General features: G+C 41.5%; 1 non-coding gene across 1 annotated transcript; it reads right to left on the reverse strand.

The window, feature by feature from the left end:
* Positions 1 to 2,528: 2,528 nt before the first annotated feature.
* Positions 2,529 to 2,599, reverse strand: Trnag-gcc (transfer RNA glycine (anticodon GCC)). The gene has a single exon. It is a non-coding gene; the product is annotated as a tRNA-Gly (tRNA).
* Between the last annotated feature and the right edge of the window lie 16,880 nt (positions 2,600 to 19,479).

Below are 19,479 nucleotides of genomic sequence, written 5' to 3' on the forward strand. Positions count from 1 at the left end.
ATTTGATTTAGTAAAATTCTTTCAAAAATCTTGGCTGTATGACTCGTAAGGGTCATTCCTCTGTAGTTTTTACAAAGTCTTTTATTGTCTTTTTTGAAGAGGGGAACATTGTCTCCTCTTCTCCAATTGTCAGGTATTGTACTATTTCTCCACACACTTGATAGCACTCTGTACAGCCATGCATTCCCACTGGATCTGCTGCTCTTATCATGTCCACTGTTTCCTTCAGGACCTGGGGCTTTGCTGCCATTCATCTTCTTCTCAGCTATTTCCATTTCTTCCCATGTAATTTGTCCTAATTCAGCTTCCCAACTTCTATCAATTTCTCCATTACTTGTTGTATCCTCGAGTACCTACACCTCAGCGTTTAACAATTTCTTAAAATGTTCTTTCCAGAGATCTTTTATATTCCCACAGTACCATCCTCTGTTTCCATCTTTACTGGTACTTCAGAAGCCTTCCTTTTATTTTTCATAATTTTATAGAACATTTCCTTGTTGCTCTTCACATCTTTTACAAGTTTTTTTTTTTGTAAACTCTTCCCATGCCTTTTTCTTTGCTGTTTCCACTATTTCTTTGCACTTCTTCTTTTTCTCTATATATCTATTATGGTCCTCATCGTTTTTAGTTTTCCACCACTTTCTCCATGCTCCATTTTTTCTTCTAACTGCTTGGTATCATCCCAGCAACTTGTTCTACCACATACTTTTTGTGCTGCTTCGACTAAAGTGTCTTTGAATAAACTCAATTCTTTTTCTACATCGCAGAAAACTTCTTTTGGAAATTTTCCTGTGATTGATTCTCTACACTTCACCGCACTTTCACTCTCCTTCAGTTTCCAATCCCATATCCTTATCACTTTCTTCTGTTTTCTATTTTTTACACACTGATTCATTTTCTATTGTCCCATCAGTAATCTATGGTCTCCATCTGCACTCATATCTGCAATTACCTTCCTATTTGTTACTTTCTCTACCCATTCCCTATCTACTATAATATAATGAATTACACTCTTGGTTCTTCCATCCCAACTGTATCTGGTGATAACACGACTTTCTATCTTCATAAACCAGCTGTTTGCTATTTTCGTTCCATTCCCCTGGCACAAATCCAGGAGTCGAAACTTCCTGGCAGATTAAAACTGTGTGCCCGACCGAGACTCGAACTCGGGACCTTTGCCTTTCGCGGGCAAGAAGTAAAGCTGTGAGGACCGGGTGTGAGTCGTGCTTCGGTAGCTCAGATGGTATAGCACTTGTTCGCGAAAGGTAAAGGTCCCGAGTTCGAGTCTCGGTTGGGCACACAGTTTTAATCTGCCAGGAAGTTTCATATCAGCGCACACTCCGCTGCAGAGTGAAAATCTCATTCTGGAAAAATCCAGGAGTCTTTCCCCGTCTTCATTTCTGCCTCTATATCCAAAACATCCCAACACTTGCTCAAATCCCTTTTTGTCTTTGCCTACCTGTGCATTAAAATCTCCCATCACCATATTAGCACTCTCTATATGGTTCTCTACCTCATTTTCAAAGTCCATCTGCTTTTCTTCGCTACATCCCACTTGAGGTGCATAAATCTGGATAGTTTTTAGTGTTTCTTTTTGGAATCTCAGGTTTAAGATTATGATCCGGTCTGATATATATCTCACACTTTCAATACAGCTTTGTACATTCTTATTCACCATTACTGCCACACAATTTCTTCCAAACCTGTTATTCCTGCTCCAGTAGTTTTCCTCTTCCACTCAAATTCTTCGCACCTTTTCTCTGTTAGTAGATCTGTCATTTCTTCCATTTTTCCATTGAGGCTTAATATATTAAAGGTGGCAATATTTAGGTTATTTTTTAGTCCACTTGGTTTCATCTTCTTGTACTGATGAATATCATCAGGTCTCCCATCATTCACACCAGTACTTGAAGATGCAGTGCGGTCAAATCCTGAGTGGTTCGTTCCGAGGCTCGTCTGTTTTGAAAGTAATATATGAAGGCCTAACGCAAGAAAGGATTTTCTTTTGGGGTTGTCTCCCTTAGCTTTTGGAGTTTCTCCTCTACCACAAGGCAGTGGTTCCCTTCTCATTTAATCCCCAGAAAGGAAGGTTGCCTCATCTGCCAGCTACGCCGTTCCGAAGTCTTTCTTCTCCGCTGTTGCTGCCATTAAGGTCTTCACCTGTAACCCTGGGCATGGGTTCCGTGCTATACCCCACGGGACTGGGTACCTGCCTGAACTCAGCCATCCTGTCACTCTGGCCTACTTAAGTATAGGATGCCCACCTCCGTGCCGTGGACATGCGAGACAGGAATAACCCCAGTGGAGGAATAGAGAAGGGGACCCTACCTCCCTGGAGCCGGTTTAATTATTGTGTACGGTGCCACAATCAAATGTTAAATATAAATCAAAAACAAATTCATTGCTTTTGTTGAATTACATTTTAAAGCCAGTAGTAGTATAACCTGTCAGGTTTCCTCCTAACCAACTGCGAACGGACTCTAATGAGTAGGTGGATGTTCTTTAAGATAATAGGAGAAAAAATATGATGCATCGGCCGGGAATCGAACCCGGGCCGCCCGCGTGGCAGGCGAGCATTCTACCACTGAACCACCGATGCTGCAAATGTCATCAAGCTGAAGAGAAATCATCCCGTGCAGCTGCGTCACTGGCACAGGCGTTACGCTGGGTCACGCTCTTTGGACTGGCGCTGCTTTCTCTGTGCCAGTCATAACACTGGTGGCATTTATTTTGCACGTAACACAGGCAATGTTACGTCTGCAAATAACGAGCACACTACATCAATAATACATTGACGTCGGACCATAACGACAGGAACGCAGGTCGATATAGCTTTACTTAATATGACAGTGCTGGACTTTGGCGGAAACGGAAGACAAGGTGCAATTTTACCAGAGCGATGAGTTTAGTAAACTCAGTTTACCAAAACAATTCATACAGTGCAATGCCCTTGTGATACCTACATCATGTCAGATCTGCCTCTACACCACTTACAATTCTTGCTAAAGAAGTCTGTTTGATGTACAGTCCTATGGAGATCACTCAAGTACTCACAGAAAACAGATATATTTTCATTTTATTGTAAACTTTCCCAGGAAATCAGAGATGAAGTTAAGTTGCTGTTGAAATGCAATTTTTATCACAGTATCCGAAAGACAAAAACATAAGTATCAAAGTACCATTGTTGAACTGCCTGAGAATTTAGTTTGTTGGAACAGAAACTCAGAAATGAAGAAAATTAGGACAAGATATACGGATATGGAGCAAGAACTAAAACGAATCGAGGGAATTAGTGATACAAATAAATCTTAATTCAGACTAACGTAGGAATAGAATTCAGCTTCGTAACAAATGTCACTTTCTCTGTAAACATTTTGCTGTTGTTAGAGTACGAATACTATCCTGTAACACAGGAAACTACAGAATATGTAGGCAAAATTCCTTAAAGTTTAGAGGGACCTTACGTGGCGTTAAGCCGAAATATTTTGATAGTTAATTACAGAATTTTCACCTTCTTAATATTTATTGCAAAGACGCACCACGAAGGAATTTCCGTACGGGACGGAAATCGGTAGATTTGATGTACAGTACAGACAAACAAATGATTACATTTTCAGAAAAATTGGATTTTTTATTCAAGAGAAAGAGCTTCTTCGAGGCGTGTTTTTTAAATAATTAGCGTTTGAAATTAAAAAAAAAGATGTGCCAAGACATTGCAATAATTTTATTTTTACATGAAAGCCTGTACCTTAATCTACGCACTGACGCCATTACTGTCTGATATAGACTTGGCCACTGTTTCTATGTTTCGATACAATGTATCGATAGGTGGAACTGTTTCAGTGTTTCGGAGCGGTTATGTTTCACTATTTCGGAACAGTGGTGTTTCATTCCGGCCCTGTCTCGGATAACCGGACGAGATTCGATCTCGAGCCAGACACAGAAACTGTATCGTTGTTTATAAAATAAGACTGTTTCAGTCCACCTGTGCATGGAACGGACTAATTGTATCGAAAGAGTGATGTTTCATTCCGCTCTGTGTCGGACGAGATTCGAGCTCGACACAGGTACTGAAACACATTTAACATACCACTTCATGAAACACTTTCAAGAGTGTCGAAATCTTTTTGACAAGCAATAGCATGTAGCTTAAGATCTCCGAAAATAAAGCTTCGTTTCTAGCTGACTGCCCTATTCCGAAATGGCGTAACATCTGCTTTATAAACTTTAACCAAACAATAAAATAATGCACACTATTCACATTCAAAATAATAAATTTGTTAAAATCATTCAGTTAAATTACACATTTTTTATAACATACGCTTCTCTGTTCATGTACAGTAATCATATTAAGAAACGCAAGTAAGCCTACAACATTTTGAATAAAAAAAGGAGTAAAGTGACAGTTATTAGACATATACATAAATTTGATGTAAGTATAACTGCAAGCAATCTGTTTGACGTATCACTGATAGTGTAATGTTGAACGGGATGGGCTGGGAAGCACGGTGAATTTATAGTAATGGTTCGAAACACCTCGAAAGACAAAAATTTTTCTGTTATATTTTGTTATGTATTCGAATTACTTGGCGTTATTTGTGAGTCTATTGTCACTGTGCCTGTTATCCACAATGATTCCTTTTGTGTGCATGGAAATTAGCAGGACTGGTATATTACCCGTACTAACGGAATGTGGGAATCCCAGTGGCGTATCTTTTGTTTCTGCAGTTAGCTCTCCCACCTCCAGTTCCGTTCGTGGTGGTTCTTCTGTCTTCAGCTATGGCGTTACGAAGCACGGTGTGGGATTATTTTATGAAGATGAATCCTGAGTAAATTAAGTGTAACTTGTGCTCGGCAGTGTTGTCGTTTAAAAGTAGTTCAACCTCTTGCTTAAACAGACATTTGCGACATAACCATCCAACAGTTAATTTAAGTGAAACTCGTTCGAAACCAGTTTTTATGAATCTGGGCAGTGACGAAGTTAGTTCAACTTCCACAGCAACTGTTCAGGAATCTGCCGGTTCAACTCTGGGTAGGTGTGGTAGACAAACAAAGATTACTGGATTTGCACCAAGACCAGTGCCTTCACCCAAGCGAGCCATAATAGACGAACAGATTTTAAGACTTGTTGTTAAAGAATGTCTTCCGTTTAATGTAGTTGAGAGTGCAGTGTTTAGAAAAATGACTTATTTATTAAATGAAAACTGTGTACCTCCCAGTAGACAAACCGTCTCCAAAAGCATACTCTCTCAAGTGTTCGGCAACACACTAATGTGAGTAAGATCTGCAGTGCAAGCTGCATCCTCCATCTGCATTACGACTGCTTGATGGACATACGTGAAATATGAGAATTATATTGCAGTGACTGCTCACTTCATTGATGAAAACTGCAATCTGAAGTCATATTTGTTATCTAGTTTTAAATTCCATAACAAGCATACAACTGAAAACATTTCCAGTGAATTACAAAATGTGACTTCAACTTGGGGTATTACAAATAAAACTATAGCTTGCATTACAGATAATACACCTAATATGGTGAAGGCAGTGATGATGCAAATGGTGGCATATACCTTGTTTTGCACATACACTGAATTTAATAGTGCAAGTAAGCCTTGAAACAATTACACAGACAAGGACAAAAGTAAAGTCAATAGCGGAATTTTTCAAAAGAAGTCCTCAAGCATTTGAGAAATTACACAATATTGAGAAGCAAATGGGCTTCCATATTTTAACGCCGAAACAAGATTGCCCTATGAGATGGAATTCCATGTATTTTGACAGCCTTTTGAAAATCAAAAAGCCTTTGCACCCTCGCCATCCTCAGTTTGGATTCACAGACAAAACTGTCCAATGAAGACTGATCACTTACTGAAAAATCTTGTGAAATAAAATCTCTTTTTGAGCAAGTCACAACAGAAATCAGCAAGAAAATAAATGCAACCTTGTCAAAAGTTGTCTTATTAAGCAAAGGTTTACAAAGTCAATGCCTGAGACTGAAAAACTCAGATTACAGCAATGAAGCCATAAAAACAGCAATTGCTAAACTTGATGATGGAATCTTACCCGCCTCGTTCAAAAGTTTGCAGATAAAGCAATTGCTTGCGGAGCAACATTGCTGGATCCTCGCTTCACGGAGCATGGATTTCCAAAAACTGGGCATCGATTAAAAGAAACAAAAGATGCCATAATTAACAAGTGCTGTTTAATACGACAGAAATGCACAAGGTGTTCTGTATACAATCCACCACCAGCCAAACCATTTGAGGTGAGGACATTCAACTCTAGCACTGGCAACATTTGGCAAGATTTTGACCAAGTTGTAGGAGGGCTGATCCAAAGTGTAGTCAATCCACGTGCTGCAAGTATAGTCGAGCTTGATAAATATATGAATTTGCCAGATCACAATATCCATTGCTGTGGTGGAAAGAAATCCATGTGTTGTTTCCTCCGCTGTTTGAAATAATGAAACGACGTATTTGTATTCTGGCCACCTCTGTTCTATGTGAGCGCATATTTTCAAAGCAAGAGCAAACAATAACAGACAGACGATCCCGTCCTTCAAGCGAAAAAGTATAAAAAATGATATTTCTAAACTACAACTTAGAATAGGTACAGTAGATCTACTCAGTAATGAAACAATAAAATTGCGATTGATTTTGTTCTTCTCTGAACAATGTACACTGAATTTGTATTCGACTGTATTTTGATTAGTCCACTAAATCTTACATGTAGCTACCTTACAAAAACATATTTCTCAAATTTGTTGCACACAGAAGACACGCTTTTGTTCACCAGTACGTGTATTTATGTGTCTGAGAATAATTATCTGATTTATGTATGTATATGTTTGTGTGTTTATTTTTGTAAATGTGCTATGTTTGGTTATTACACAATATAGGCGTCTTAATACTTGTGTATCATAAATAATTCTCAGGCAGTTCAACAATGGTACTTTGATACTTTCGTTTTTGTTTTTCGGGTACTGTGATAAAAAATGCATTTCAACAGCAATATAACTTCATCTCTGATTTCCTGGGGAAGTTTACAATAAAATGAAAATATATCTGTTTTCTGTGAGTACTTGAGTGATCTCCATAGGACTGTACATCAAACAGACTTCTTTAGCAAGAATTGTAAGTGGTGTAGAGGCAGATCTGACATGATGTAGGTATCACAAGGGCATTACACTGTATGAATTGTTTTAAATAATAGTCTGGATTTTATACTTCAAGGAAACATACCGATCTCTGCATTTCAGTTGCCTTGAAATATTTTAACATGTTTTCCAGTTCTTTCAAGTGTACATATTTAGATCTGTATTCAGCTGACTTGTGAATGTTTAATGAAAAATTGCCATACTTGAGCACTGCGTTATATGCTCCAGTCTGTTATGGTAATTTTTTGATCTGCGTGCATCAGTCACTTTGCAGGCCTGCTCTGTGTGACAAACAACGGAAAATTTAACTGTAAGAAAAGTGTGAGAGGTAAACGCATAAATGTTAATTCAGTGCCTCGCTTCCCAGAATGCTATCTCAATAAATTACATCTCATGATATGCCTTTTCAAGAGCATATAGGATTTCACTCATAAAACCTATCAAAATTAGGAGCTAGAATACAGGGAAACGAGTTTCGCAAAATATTATTATGTCAGACATACATACTCTGTCCTCAGCCAATTGAAAAGTATGGAAGTCACACGACACGAAAGCAGCCCGTTTGCTGCAGGAATATGAAACTGCCAAGACACCTAAATGGAAGTTTCATATTTTCTGCGATATGGTTAGGGATCTCGCAACTCATTTGTTTTTATATGGACATACTTATACAGTAGACATTCAAGATGATAAAATGTGTAGGTCTATTCGATTGCAAAACACAAACTGTTTCACTGTTTCGAAACAACGTATCGAAACAGTACATTATCCTGTTTCATTTGTTTCGAAACAGTTACGTGTTTCAGTTTGCCCATCTCTAGCCTGATTCTTCCTTGTTTACGTTGTGTACTGAGTGTTTAAGATGCGTCCGATAATCGTGAGTTCCGCCGACTGTGAAGTGCGGGCTGTTATAAGATTTCTTAGTGCTAAAGGCCTAAAAGCGATCGATATTCATCGTGAGATCTGTGCAGTTTACGGAGAAAACATTAGGAGTGATGGAATGGTAAGAAAGTGGGTGAGAGCATTTAAAGATGGCCGCACATATGTGCATGATGGACAACAGAGTGGGCGTCCTTCGGTCGTTAATGAAAGTTTTGTGCAGGAAGTGGACAATAAGGTGAGAGAAAACAGACGCTTTACAATTTCGTCCTTGCGGGATGACTTGCCTAACGTTTCTCGTAGTGTTTTGTATGGCACAGTGACCGAGCACTTGAATTACCGAAAATTGTGCGCACCTTGGGTACCGTAATGTTGACGGATGTGCACAAAACCAAACGTTTAGACAATGCATTGACTTTCCTTGAGCGGTACCACAACGACGGTCATCATTTCTTAAGCCAAATTGTTACGGGCGACGAAACATGTGTGGCCTACGCCACACCCGAATCAAAGCAACAGTCCATGGAAGTTGAGCAAGGGCATCGTTTTGCTGCAAGACAATGCCCGTCCACATGTGGCGAATAAGACCAAAGATCTCATCACAGCTTTTCGATGGGAAACTCTCGATCATCCTCCGTACAGCCCCGATCTTGCGCCCAGTGACAACTATCTGTTCCTCGACTTGAAGAAAAACCTGGGCGGTCAGCGTCTTCAAGACAATGACGAAGTCAAAACAATGGTGATACAGTGGTTAACAAGTCAGGCGGCAGACTTCTATGAGGAGGGTGTTCAAAATCTGGTACACTGCTATGACAAGTGCCTCAACATTGACGGAGATTAAGTAGAAAAGTTGGTTAAGGTACAGGCTTTCATGTAAAAATAAAATTATTGATATATCTTAGCACGTCTTTTTTTTAATTTCAAAACGGTACTTACTTAAAAAACACGCCTGTTAAAAACTTTGCAAGTCAATAATGCGTTGTTCCACCTCTGGCCCTCATGCAAGCAGTTATTCGACTTGGCACTGACTGATAGAATTATTGGATGTCCCCCTGAGGGATGTCATGCCAAATTCTGTCTACTTGACGGTTCGATTCTCAAATCCCGATCTGGTTGAGGGCCCTGCCCATAATGCTCCAAACGTTCTCAGTCGGGTAGAGATCCGCAGCCTTGCTGGCAAGGTAGGGTTTGCTAAGCATCAAGACAAGCAGTGGAAATTCACGCCATGTGCGAGAAATGTAAGCCCAGGACGGTTTGCCATGAAGGGCAACAGAACGGGGCACTGAATATCGTCGATGTACCTTTGTGATGTAAGGCGGCTGTGGATGACAACCAAGCGGGTCCTGTTATGAAATGAAATGGCACACCTGACCACCACTCCTGGTTGTCGGTCCTTATGGCAGGCGACAATCAGGTTGGTATCCCACCGCTGTCCGGAGCGTTTGCAGACACATTTTCGCTGGCCATCGGGACTCAATTCGAAGCGGGACTCATTGCTGAAGACAATTCTGCTCCAGTTGATGAGATTCCGCCCGTAAAGATGAACCCGGGCTCTTAAGTGTCGCCGGCCGTAGTGGCCGAGCGGTTCTAGGCGCTTCTGGAACCGCGCTACCGCTACGGTCGCAGGTTCGAATCCTGCCTCGGGCATGGATGTGTGTGATGTCCTTAGATCAGTTAGGTTTCGGTAGTTCTAAGTTCTAGGGGACTCATGACCTCAGATGTTAAGTCCCATAGTGCCCAGAGCCATTTTTTCTTAAGTGTCCCACAGGCGAATGCTCGATCCCCAAGTTCTGTCGTCTCTGTAGGTCGACCGCTTCCTTCGTGACGCTGTGTTCGGCTATCGTTCATCCATTCCTGCCAACATAGTCGAATTGTGCATCGCTCATACTCAAATGTCGAGCTATTCCGTTGGTTACTCTAATCGGCTTCTTTGAGCCCAGCTAAACATCCTCTCTCAAATGTTGATGTCATCGCATACTGGTAATGCACCTGTGTGCGAGGCGTAGTTATTATCAATCTGAGTAGATGGAATGAAATTCAGAAAGGCTTTACGGCCTGGTATCGACACCTTTGCCAGCTGCGCAGTGAGACTGCGGTGCAGCGGCACACGTTCATCCATCGGCCGCCAGTGTTCACAATTTTGCATTTGTGATAAATTTGCATAATTCCTTAGTGGTGAATCGTTTTCTTTGTTTTAGTGCGTATTTTCACTTTTCTTTTCGCTTTAAACCTCTGGTAGTAAGCATATGGAGACAAGAGGCGCTACGGTCGCAGGTTCGAATCCTGCCTCGGGCATGGATGTTTGTGATGTCCTTAGGTTAGTTAGGTTTAAGTAGTTCTAAGTTCTAGGGGACTAATGACCTCAGCAGTTGAGTCCCATAGTGCTCAGAGCCATTTGAACCATTTTTTGAGACAAGAGGAAGGCATAACACTAGACCAAACAAACTTATAGGAGAAACAGTGTCTAAAATGTCTCAACAGATATAGTCACCGAGAGGCCGCAAATAGCATTGTAGCATTCATGATAGCAGACGGCTGTATTTACCAGAAGAACTAAATATTCGAAATTTACGCATGTTAATATTCAGAGAAAAATCCTCCAAATCATGTGTCATACAACCAATATCAACTGACTTTACGGCAAATTTAAAAAGAGAGATGGAATGAGAGAGGGTGATACATATATTTGTGTGTTATAAACCCTTTCCCCCCAAAATATTTCTCTTCTTCATACCTTCTCTGTGTTACCACAGATGGCGTGTCACTGAGCTCATTTGTACTAATACTGTAGTACACGTGAGGTGCCTGTTTGCTTCAATCGCCCTGTTTGGAATGCGTAAGTTCTAGTTAATGTTCACCAACGTGCAGTCTTCTATAGTTGTTGCCCCTGCGCAGAAAACAGCACGTAGGTCGGGAATCCTTTATCTTGGGGCTGTAAGAAACTTTTAGCGAGGAACTGTTGTTTCAGAAATAATTAAATTTCTAATCAGCTTGTTTATACGGGATCCCACTCGCTTTTTATTAGCAAAACACGAGAAATTGCACAATTACATTCCACTGTAGAGTCACAAATACTTTCTATTCTTCAACAAATTAATGAACTGCATATTTCCCTGATTACAGCTCTCACATTTACAAACTAGACATTGCAAGTTTAAGTGTTAACTGATCCCGCGGCGGACAACATGTCCGTCCTCCGATACTGCCGAACCAACTCTGATTTACTTACTAGACATTGCAGATTAAGTCTTAACTGATACAGCGGCAGACAACATGTCCGTCCTTCGAGACTTCCGAAGCAGCTCTGATATTTACAAACCATAGATGGCTAATAAAATTTTGACTGACACCGACTGCGGCAGACATGTCTGTTCTCCGACACTACCGAACCAGCTCTGATCTTACAGCCAAACCACTTCGCCCGCCATCCAAGTTAGGCGCGATCCGAAGATCACCGAAGTGCTTCGTCTGCCTTTTCGTTTAGCAGTTGTTTATTATTCTGCCGGTTATTAATACTTGTGAAATAATGGAATGACAGTACGCCATTTAGATACGCTTTAATTTGAAATGTAAGTAAATAAGCTGTTTAGTTTATCTAATATTAATAACAGAAGATTATCGTTCTGGCACGCAACTTCTGAATGCAGCAGCCAATCACGCAGAAGCACCACAATTTAGGCGGTCTTTCTCGCGATACCCGTACCGAACAAACCTTCTGCCATCGGTACCTCACAACACATTACGTCATCTTGCCACTTCTGCCTTCTCAACTGGCTGTAAAGTCAGAAATATTACAATTTTTGTGATGAACTACAACTTAAGTTTTGGGTATCCCAGAACTGACACACGTTCAGTGTGTGAGAAATTTAGACCGAACTGTTCTAAGCTTGATTTAAGAGTAAACAACGAGAAAGATGCAATTCAGATACATACTTTGAATAAGCACAAACGACATTTAACGAGCTAAAGTGAACTACGTAAGAGGAAAGCAGACAATACCGCCAGGTCAACAAGAAAGAATATGGAAAACATTCAGCACCTCAAAAAACAGAATGAGATATTCACTCTGCAGCAGATATGAAACTTCGTGGCAGATTAAAACTGTGTGGCGGACCGAGACTCGAACTCGGGACCTTTGCCTTTCGCAGGCAAGTGCTCTACCAAGTGAGCTACCAAAGCACGACTGACGCCTCCTCCAGATAGCTTTACTTCTGCCAGTACCTCGTCTCCTACCTTCCAAACTTTACAGAAGATCTCCTGCGAACCTTGCAGAACTAGCACTCCTGAAAGAAAGGATATTGCGGAGACATGGCTTAGCCACAGCCTGGGGAATGTTTCCAGAATGAGATTTTCACCCTGCAGCGGAGTGTGCGCTGATATGAAACTTCTTGGCAGATTAAAACTGTGTGCCGGACCGAGACTCGAACTCGGGACCTTGCCTTTCGCGGGCAAGTGCTCTACCACACAGCTTTAATCTGCCAGGAAGTTTCAGCTAAAAAAAACTGTTGAAAGAGATTTGTGATGAGAGATTCTGGTGTGGTCAGTTTGGCTGTAGAGAAAGCAAAATTGAAGTAAGAGTAGAAACCAGCGTCCCGTCGACATCGCTAGAGACGGGGAGCAACATCGGATTGGACAAGTACAGTTTTGTGTTAGAAACATACGGGAAAACTGTTAAAAGCCTCTTCACTAGATAAAAACGTTTACCCAGAACACCTGTGATTAAGATTATGGATTACCGGAAGAATCATCCTCTCCATAACATTTCAGCCAGTGAAGCATATTACCTTCTGTTCATTCAATATTCATTTCCTTGCTTCTTGGGATCTATATTGTGTACACATGACGAAGCACTTTCTATCAAACGATCCTGATAAAGTGGTTTCAGTGTTGTGGCAGCTCTGTTCGGAAATTTTGCCTGACTCTGTGCGTGAACTTGGTATGGTGCTCCGTGTGGGTGCTCATTTGAATCTCTAGCGTGTCTTGCGAATTTATTTTCTGTGTGCTTCACCGATTTTGACGATTGCATTTTGTGGTGGTGGGTATGCATTGCAGTCTGCATCAAGTTTTCAGCGTCATGGGATCTCTCCTTATTTTGACGTATGTGGTAATGGATGAATACATTTATCTTTGCCATCAATGGACGCAGATGTATCGCTGGCACTGATCATGGTCATCGCAGGTTTAGCGGCTCCGCCACAAGTGGCAATAATAATGCCACGTGATCAGTAGTTACCCACGTTGGTGGCTTGGAGAATCAGGAATATGTCGAGGTAGTAGACCGCAGAGCAGGCGGGCGTCAGTCAGGAGCCGTGGCAAGGGTTGGCGGCTATGGGGGCTATGCCCCCAGCCCCCACCCCCCTCCCCAATTGAGTATCATATTACACTGGATAAAATGTATTCAGAAATCAGCGAATATATTACTTCAACAGATTCAATCATTTTTTGTAATTATGTAGCAATATTGGTTGCAATGTATTTCAGACACATTTTAAGAAAAGAATAAGAGCGGAAAATAGCTTACTATCTAAACCAATAAGTGTCATTTAACTTAAAATGGACTTCTTATTATTCATTAATCTACATTGGATCTATATTAATGTACCACTTACAATAATCAAGAAAGCTAAATATGCCGGGTACGCCTACAAACTCTTAAATTGCCGACCCCAGGCAAAAACTTCGAAACCGCCGAACACTTGGGTCAAATCGTATTATTTTCCCGGGCACACACATTCTGTAGTCGCGTTGCAGTGCTGGCAACGCCCAAGATTTTCGCACCATATAACCACTTGAAGGTCTTATTCCTGCACACTGTTTAAAATACAGTGAGGATGAAGTGATCCAGGCATCCGAGAAATATGAACAGTTTTTGGGGAGTTCTTCGCTTTTAATGAAAGGAGAGCTGAAACTATGTAAGAAAAAGTGGATTGATGAAAGTGAAACACCTGAAACAGCAACTGAAGCTTTAAAGAACTTTGACAAGCAGTTTTTCCCAAATGTGTCCGTTTTACTTCAAATGTTTAGGATTATTCCTGTCACTACAAGCACTCCTGAGCGACGATTCTCTACCTTGATACAAATAAAGACTTATTTGCATATCACAATGGGGCAGGTGAGAATAAATAGATTCGCTCTTGCAAATATCCATAAAGAAAGACATATGGACATTGAAAATATCATTAACATATTCAGTAAAAAGAATCAGAGGAATGTGCATGACAAATTTGGCAGAAGACGGAATATCCAGTGAATTTCTTACAGAATTTTTTTTATATTCATGTCAAGTTCAAGTTTTTACATTCATATCATCTTATGTATCCAGAAAATTAATGAAAACTTCTTTGTTGTAAGTTGACCTTTTTTATGGTTTACGTAATTTATAAAATCTCACATGTTAAAATAATTTTTTTACCCTGAACTCCAAAACAGTTACCAAAAACTACTTTAAGCTCCACCAAATTTTACCGATTTGTCGGTGGAGGACCCCCAACGCACCTTTCGTTAAGTGATATCCCATTCCCCTAACTAACATCTCCCCCCTTGACCGACTTCTAGAATCGCCCCCGGCGTCAGTTGTCTTCGAGCAGCCAATTCAGATATGCCTTTCTTAGCTGCAACTGAGGCACCGTCTTCTCGACAGAATGGAGAAATGGAAATGAGCGTATAACATCGCTGGCCGGGAGGCCCCATCCGGGGAACTTCGGCCACCAAGTGCAAGTCTTCTTTCAGTCGACCCACATTGGGCGGGCGACCTGCGCGCTGATAATGAGAATGAAATGATGATGAGGACTACACAACACCTAGTCCCCGAGCGGAGAAAAACACGGCCGGAAATCGAACCCGGGTCCTCTTGCATGGAAGGCGAACACGTTACCAACTATCTAAGCAGGCGGACATCGACAGAATATCGGAACGACATCGCTTCGCCTTGCTGGGATCTGGTAACTGAGACGTTCTCGCCCTACCGTACTGCCGTGGAACCTAAGACTCTGTAAATAATGTTCGACTACGTATGAGAGACTTGGAAACATTTCCTCTGGACATCTGTGCCGCCAGGCCTACGTCACGTGCGAAGCTGTGAACCTGCTCATGTTATTACCGAATACCACTGATCGCATCTTGTGATAGAACTGATTGCATCCTGTGATAGACGCTGAATATCTGAAATTTCAAGGGCTGTTCCTTCCACTTTGTTTATTTTCTTATAGAGTTCAGATTTTGTTGGCTACAAGGATCCGACGAGTTAAGTTGTATTTACGTTCGATGGGCAGTAAATACTGTTGAAGTAAACGCGTTTATTTATTGCTGTAGGTTACAGCAGATACCGAACAGAACAAGAAAAAAGGGGCGACCACCTAATGCAACGAGAGAAGGTACTGAGTTGGTGATGAGGAACAAGAATGTTACTGAAGAATGTTTGGCGAAGAGAGAAGAGTGCGAATAAGAATTAAAGACACATTTAGTTATGGCGCTGGTAAACTGTCTAAACGTAGTTTAAAAAAGAACATTTAGTAACTCTCAAGTCATAGATCGAAGTGGTGGGGTGGTTAACGCTCCTGGAGTTTTATTTGTGGCAAGCAGAGGTTCAAACCCACTTCTAGATAACCGGTTTAGGTTCTCAGCGGTTTTCTTACAGCATTCGAGCCGAGTTCCAGGATGATTCTATCAAACTGACCACAGCCGATTTCCTTCTGAACCCTGGCAAGTCAACTACTAATATGTATAGCAGAATGCATGAAAGAGTGGATCTAAATAAGGTGGACTGCTGTATGCAGTATAAAAAAGTCACCAAATCACTAGTCAAGTAAGTAGTTGGTCCCAAGTATTCAGGTAATACAAGTCTCTCAGCAAAAGTATCGACTTGAGCAGAAATAATCGTTTGATAACACGACTGTAGGAGTTAAGGTTTAACTTACTAGAGATTTGCGTTACGGACAGAGTTAAACGTTATTTACACTTTCAAAGCAACATAAGCTGATTATTGTTTGTACAATCAACGACATTTCCGTGTCGTTATCAGTCTGGACATGTGACTGTTGGCAGTAATTACACCATGAAATGTCTTTCCATATTTTCTCATATCAGCGACCAAAGTACTTCCCTAATAATCAAGGAGATAATAATATTACGTCAACAAATATATCTTCTCTGGCGTTTCTCAGAGATTCTCAAAATTATCGTCCTGATACTTACATAATAATAGCCAAGACAAGTCTTTCGATTTGACGCCACTTCAGCGACTTGCACGTCGATGAGGATGAAATGATGATGATTAGGACAACACAACACAACACCCAGTCCCCGAGAGGAGAAAATCTTCGACCCAGCCGGGAATCGAACCCTACTTTAATATAAATGACATTCACGTTCCTACATGTTCTCAGCAAAATTGTAATCGTAGAAACTTGACAATGGCAGTAAAGGCCGAAACAATCTGTTGTGGATAAAGATTGATAATTATATAAGCAGCTGTTTGGTGCATCTTTTCTAATAATCACTTCGATATCATACATTTATTGTGCTGCTAGCCCTAAAGAAGGAAAAAAGGTATTTATTTGATTGAAATGATTTGTCACTTTCTGTTCTGACAATAATTTGGTGGGCATGCGAAGTGAAGCCGACAGTTGGAGTTTTTTTCTCATTTTAAATCATGCATCATTTTAATAATTCGTTCAAGGTACAGCGATAATGCAAAGAAAATTAGAAAATTTACTTACTTCACTCGTCAGCGACATCGTCTGGGTGGACAATGCCACGTGTGGTACAGACAGCCGGCAGGAAGCATTGCTAGTTTTCTCTAGCCAGTATAAACTTTGGCAATATCTCTGAGAAATATGGAGGGAGTTTCAGATGGAAGATATTTCGCAGACAAGAGTAAGTTACGGAACTATAAGTACTGGAATATGTACAGTTCATCTCTTTCCCGCGGACTACCTTTTTTATTAGATGACTTCAGGGATATCCATTGAGTCTCAATGTTTTCCGCGCGGATGAAACGAACTTTATAGAGTGGCTGACGAAATCGTGGTTGATACTTTCTTTCCGCAAACTGTGATACAACTTCCACCCATCTGTTATGGCTCTTGTACGAAGCAAAATAAAATGCTTAATCAACGGCACTGAAGCTGCATTACCCCGAGAATAGACACGAAGGATAAGGTACTTCTCCAATTCTCTGTCTGTGCCACCAATCACCCAAATGCATTCCATTTCATTTTTAAGGAGACTCCTTTGCCGTACTTACGAGACGCGAGGTGCTACTCTTTAATTTCTACTGTTTTGTTGTGAACACCGATGGAGACTCTTGTTTGCGCCAGAATCCGTAATAGTCACACAGTGCCGATACACAGTTCTCTTTCAGAAGCGGTAGCTTCTAAGGTATAGCTTCTCAACCAGAAGGAAACGATAATAACACTCTTTCCAATGCTCAGCTTTGACATATCAAAGTATTTTTCCTTACTGACGTCCTTGTCTTACATTTTCGGAAATACATCTCGAGCGGGAACTCGGCATCACAGGTTTTGTTGAAGCGCATAACACAAGTCTAACCGTGATATTCGATGCAATTTTTTTATTCCGCATTTAGCAAGAAGCTGTAGTCCCAGCAAAACTCTAAGCACTTTTCCCCTGAACTTACTCAGGGAATTAATTTCCGCCACGAAAGTGTACTTTCGCTAGATATCAAGTCAGATTCAGTCTTTACTATTTACAGCTTTACATGACATTCGTTGGCAAGGCACCCAGATTCCCCGTGTCGAAGCGAGCCATTCGAAATACAGGGTGTTACAAAAAGGTACGGCCAAACTTTCAGGAAACATTCGTCACACACAAATAAAGAAAATATGTTATGTGGACATGTGTCCGGAAACGCTTACTTTCCATGTTAGAGCTCATTTTATTACTTCTCTTCAAATCACATTAATCATGGAATGGAAACACACAGCAACAGAACGTACCAGCGTGACTTCAAACACTTTGTTACAGGAAATGTTCAAAATGTCCTCCGTTAGCGAGGATACTTGCATCCACCCTCCGTCGCATGGAATCCCTGATGCGCTGAAGCAGCCCTGGAGAATGGCGTATTGTATAAAAAAAAAATGGTTCAAATGGCTCTGAGCACTATGGGACTTAACAGCTGAGGTCATCAGTCCCCTACTTTAACCTAACTAACCTAAGGACATCACACACATCCATGCCCGAGGCAGGATTCGAACCTGCGACTTCAGCGGTCTCGAGGTTCCGGACTGACGCGCCTAGAACCGCACGGTCACACCGGCCGGCTATTGTATCAGAGCCGTCCACAATACGAGCACGAAGAGTCTCTACATTTGATACCGGGGTTGCGTAGACAAGAGCTTTCAAATGCCCCCATAAATGAAGGTCAAGAGGGTTGAGGTCAGGAGAGCGTGGAGGCCATGGAATTGGTCCGCCTCTACCAATCCATCGGTCACCGATCTGTTGTTGAGAAGCGTACGAACACTTCGACTGAAATGTGCAGGAGCCCCATCGTGCATGAACCACATGTGTCGTACTTGTAAAGGCACATGTTCTAGCAGCACAGGTAGAGTATTCCATATGAAATCATGACAATGTGCTCCATTGAGCGTAAGTGGAAGAACATGGGGCCCAATCAAGACATTACCAACAATGCCTGCCCAAACGTTCACAGAAAATCTGTGTTGATGACGTGATTGCACAACTGCGTGCGGATTCTCGTCAGCCCACACATGTTGATTGCGAAAATTTACAATTTGATCACGTTGGAATGAAGCCGCATCCGTAAAAAGAACATTTGCACTGAATTGAGGATTGACACATTGTTGGATGAACCATTCGCAGAAGTGTACCCGTGGAGGCCAATCAGCTGCTGATAGTGCCTGCACACGCTGTACATGGTACGGAAACAACTGGTTCTCCCGTAGCACTCTCCATACAGTGACGTGGTCAACGTTACCGTGTACAGCAGCAACTTCTCTGACGCTGACATTAGGGTTATCGTCAACTGCACGAAGAATTGCCTCGTCCATTGCAGGTGTCCTCGTCGTTCTAGGTCTTCCCCAGTCGCGAATCATAGGCTGGAATGTTCCGTGCTCCCTAATACGCCGATCAATTGCTTCGAACGTCTTCCTTTCGGGACACCTTCGTTCTGGAAATCTGTCTCGATACAAACGTACCGCGCCACGGCTATTGCCCCGTGCTAATCCATACATCAAATGGGCATCTGCCAACTCCGCATTTGTAAATATTGCACTGACTGCAAAACCACGTTCGTGATGAACACTAACCTGTTGATGCTACGTACTGATGTGCTTGATGCTAGTACTGTAGAGCAAATGAGTCGCATGTCAACACAAGCACCGAAGTCAACATTACCTTCCTTCAATTGGGCCGACTGGCGGTGAATCGAGGAAGTACAGCACATACTGACGAAACTAAAATGA

The sequence above is a fragment of the Schistocerca nitens genome, chromosome 1 (assembly GCF_023898315.1).
Source record: "Schistocerca nitens isolate TAMUIC-IGC-003100 chromosome 1, iqSchNite1.1, whole genome shotgun sequence".
In the NCBI taxonomy this organism is placed as follows: Eukaryota; Metazoa; Arthropoda; class Insecta; order Orthoptera; family Acrididae; genus Schistocerca; species Schistocerca nitens.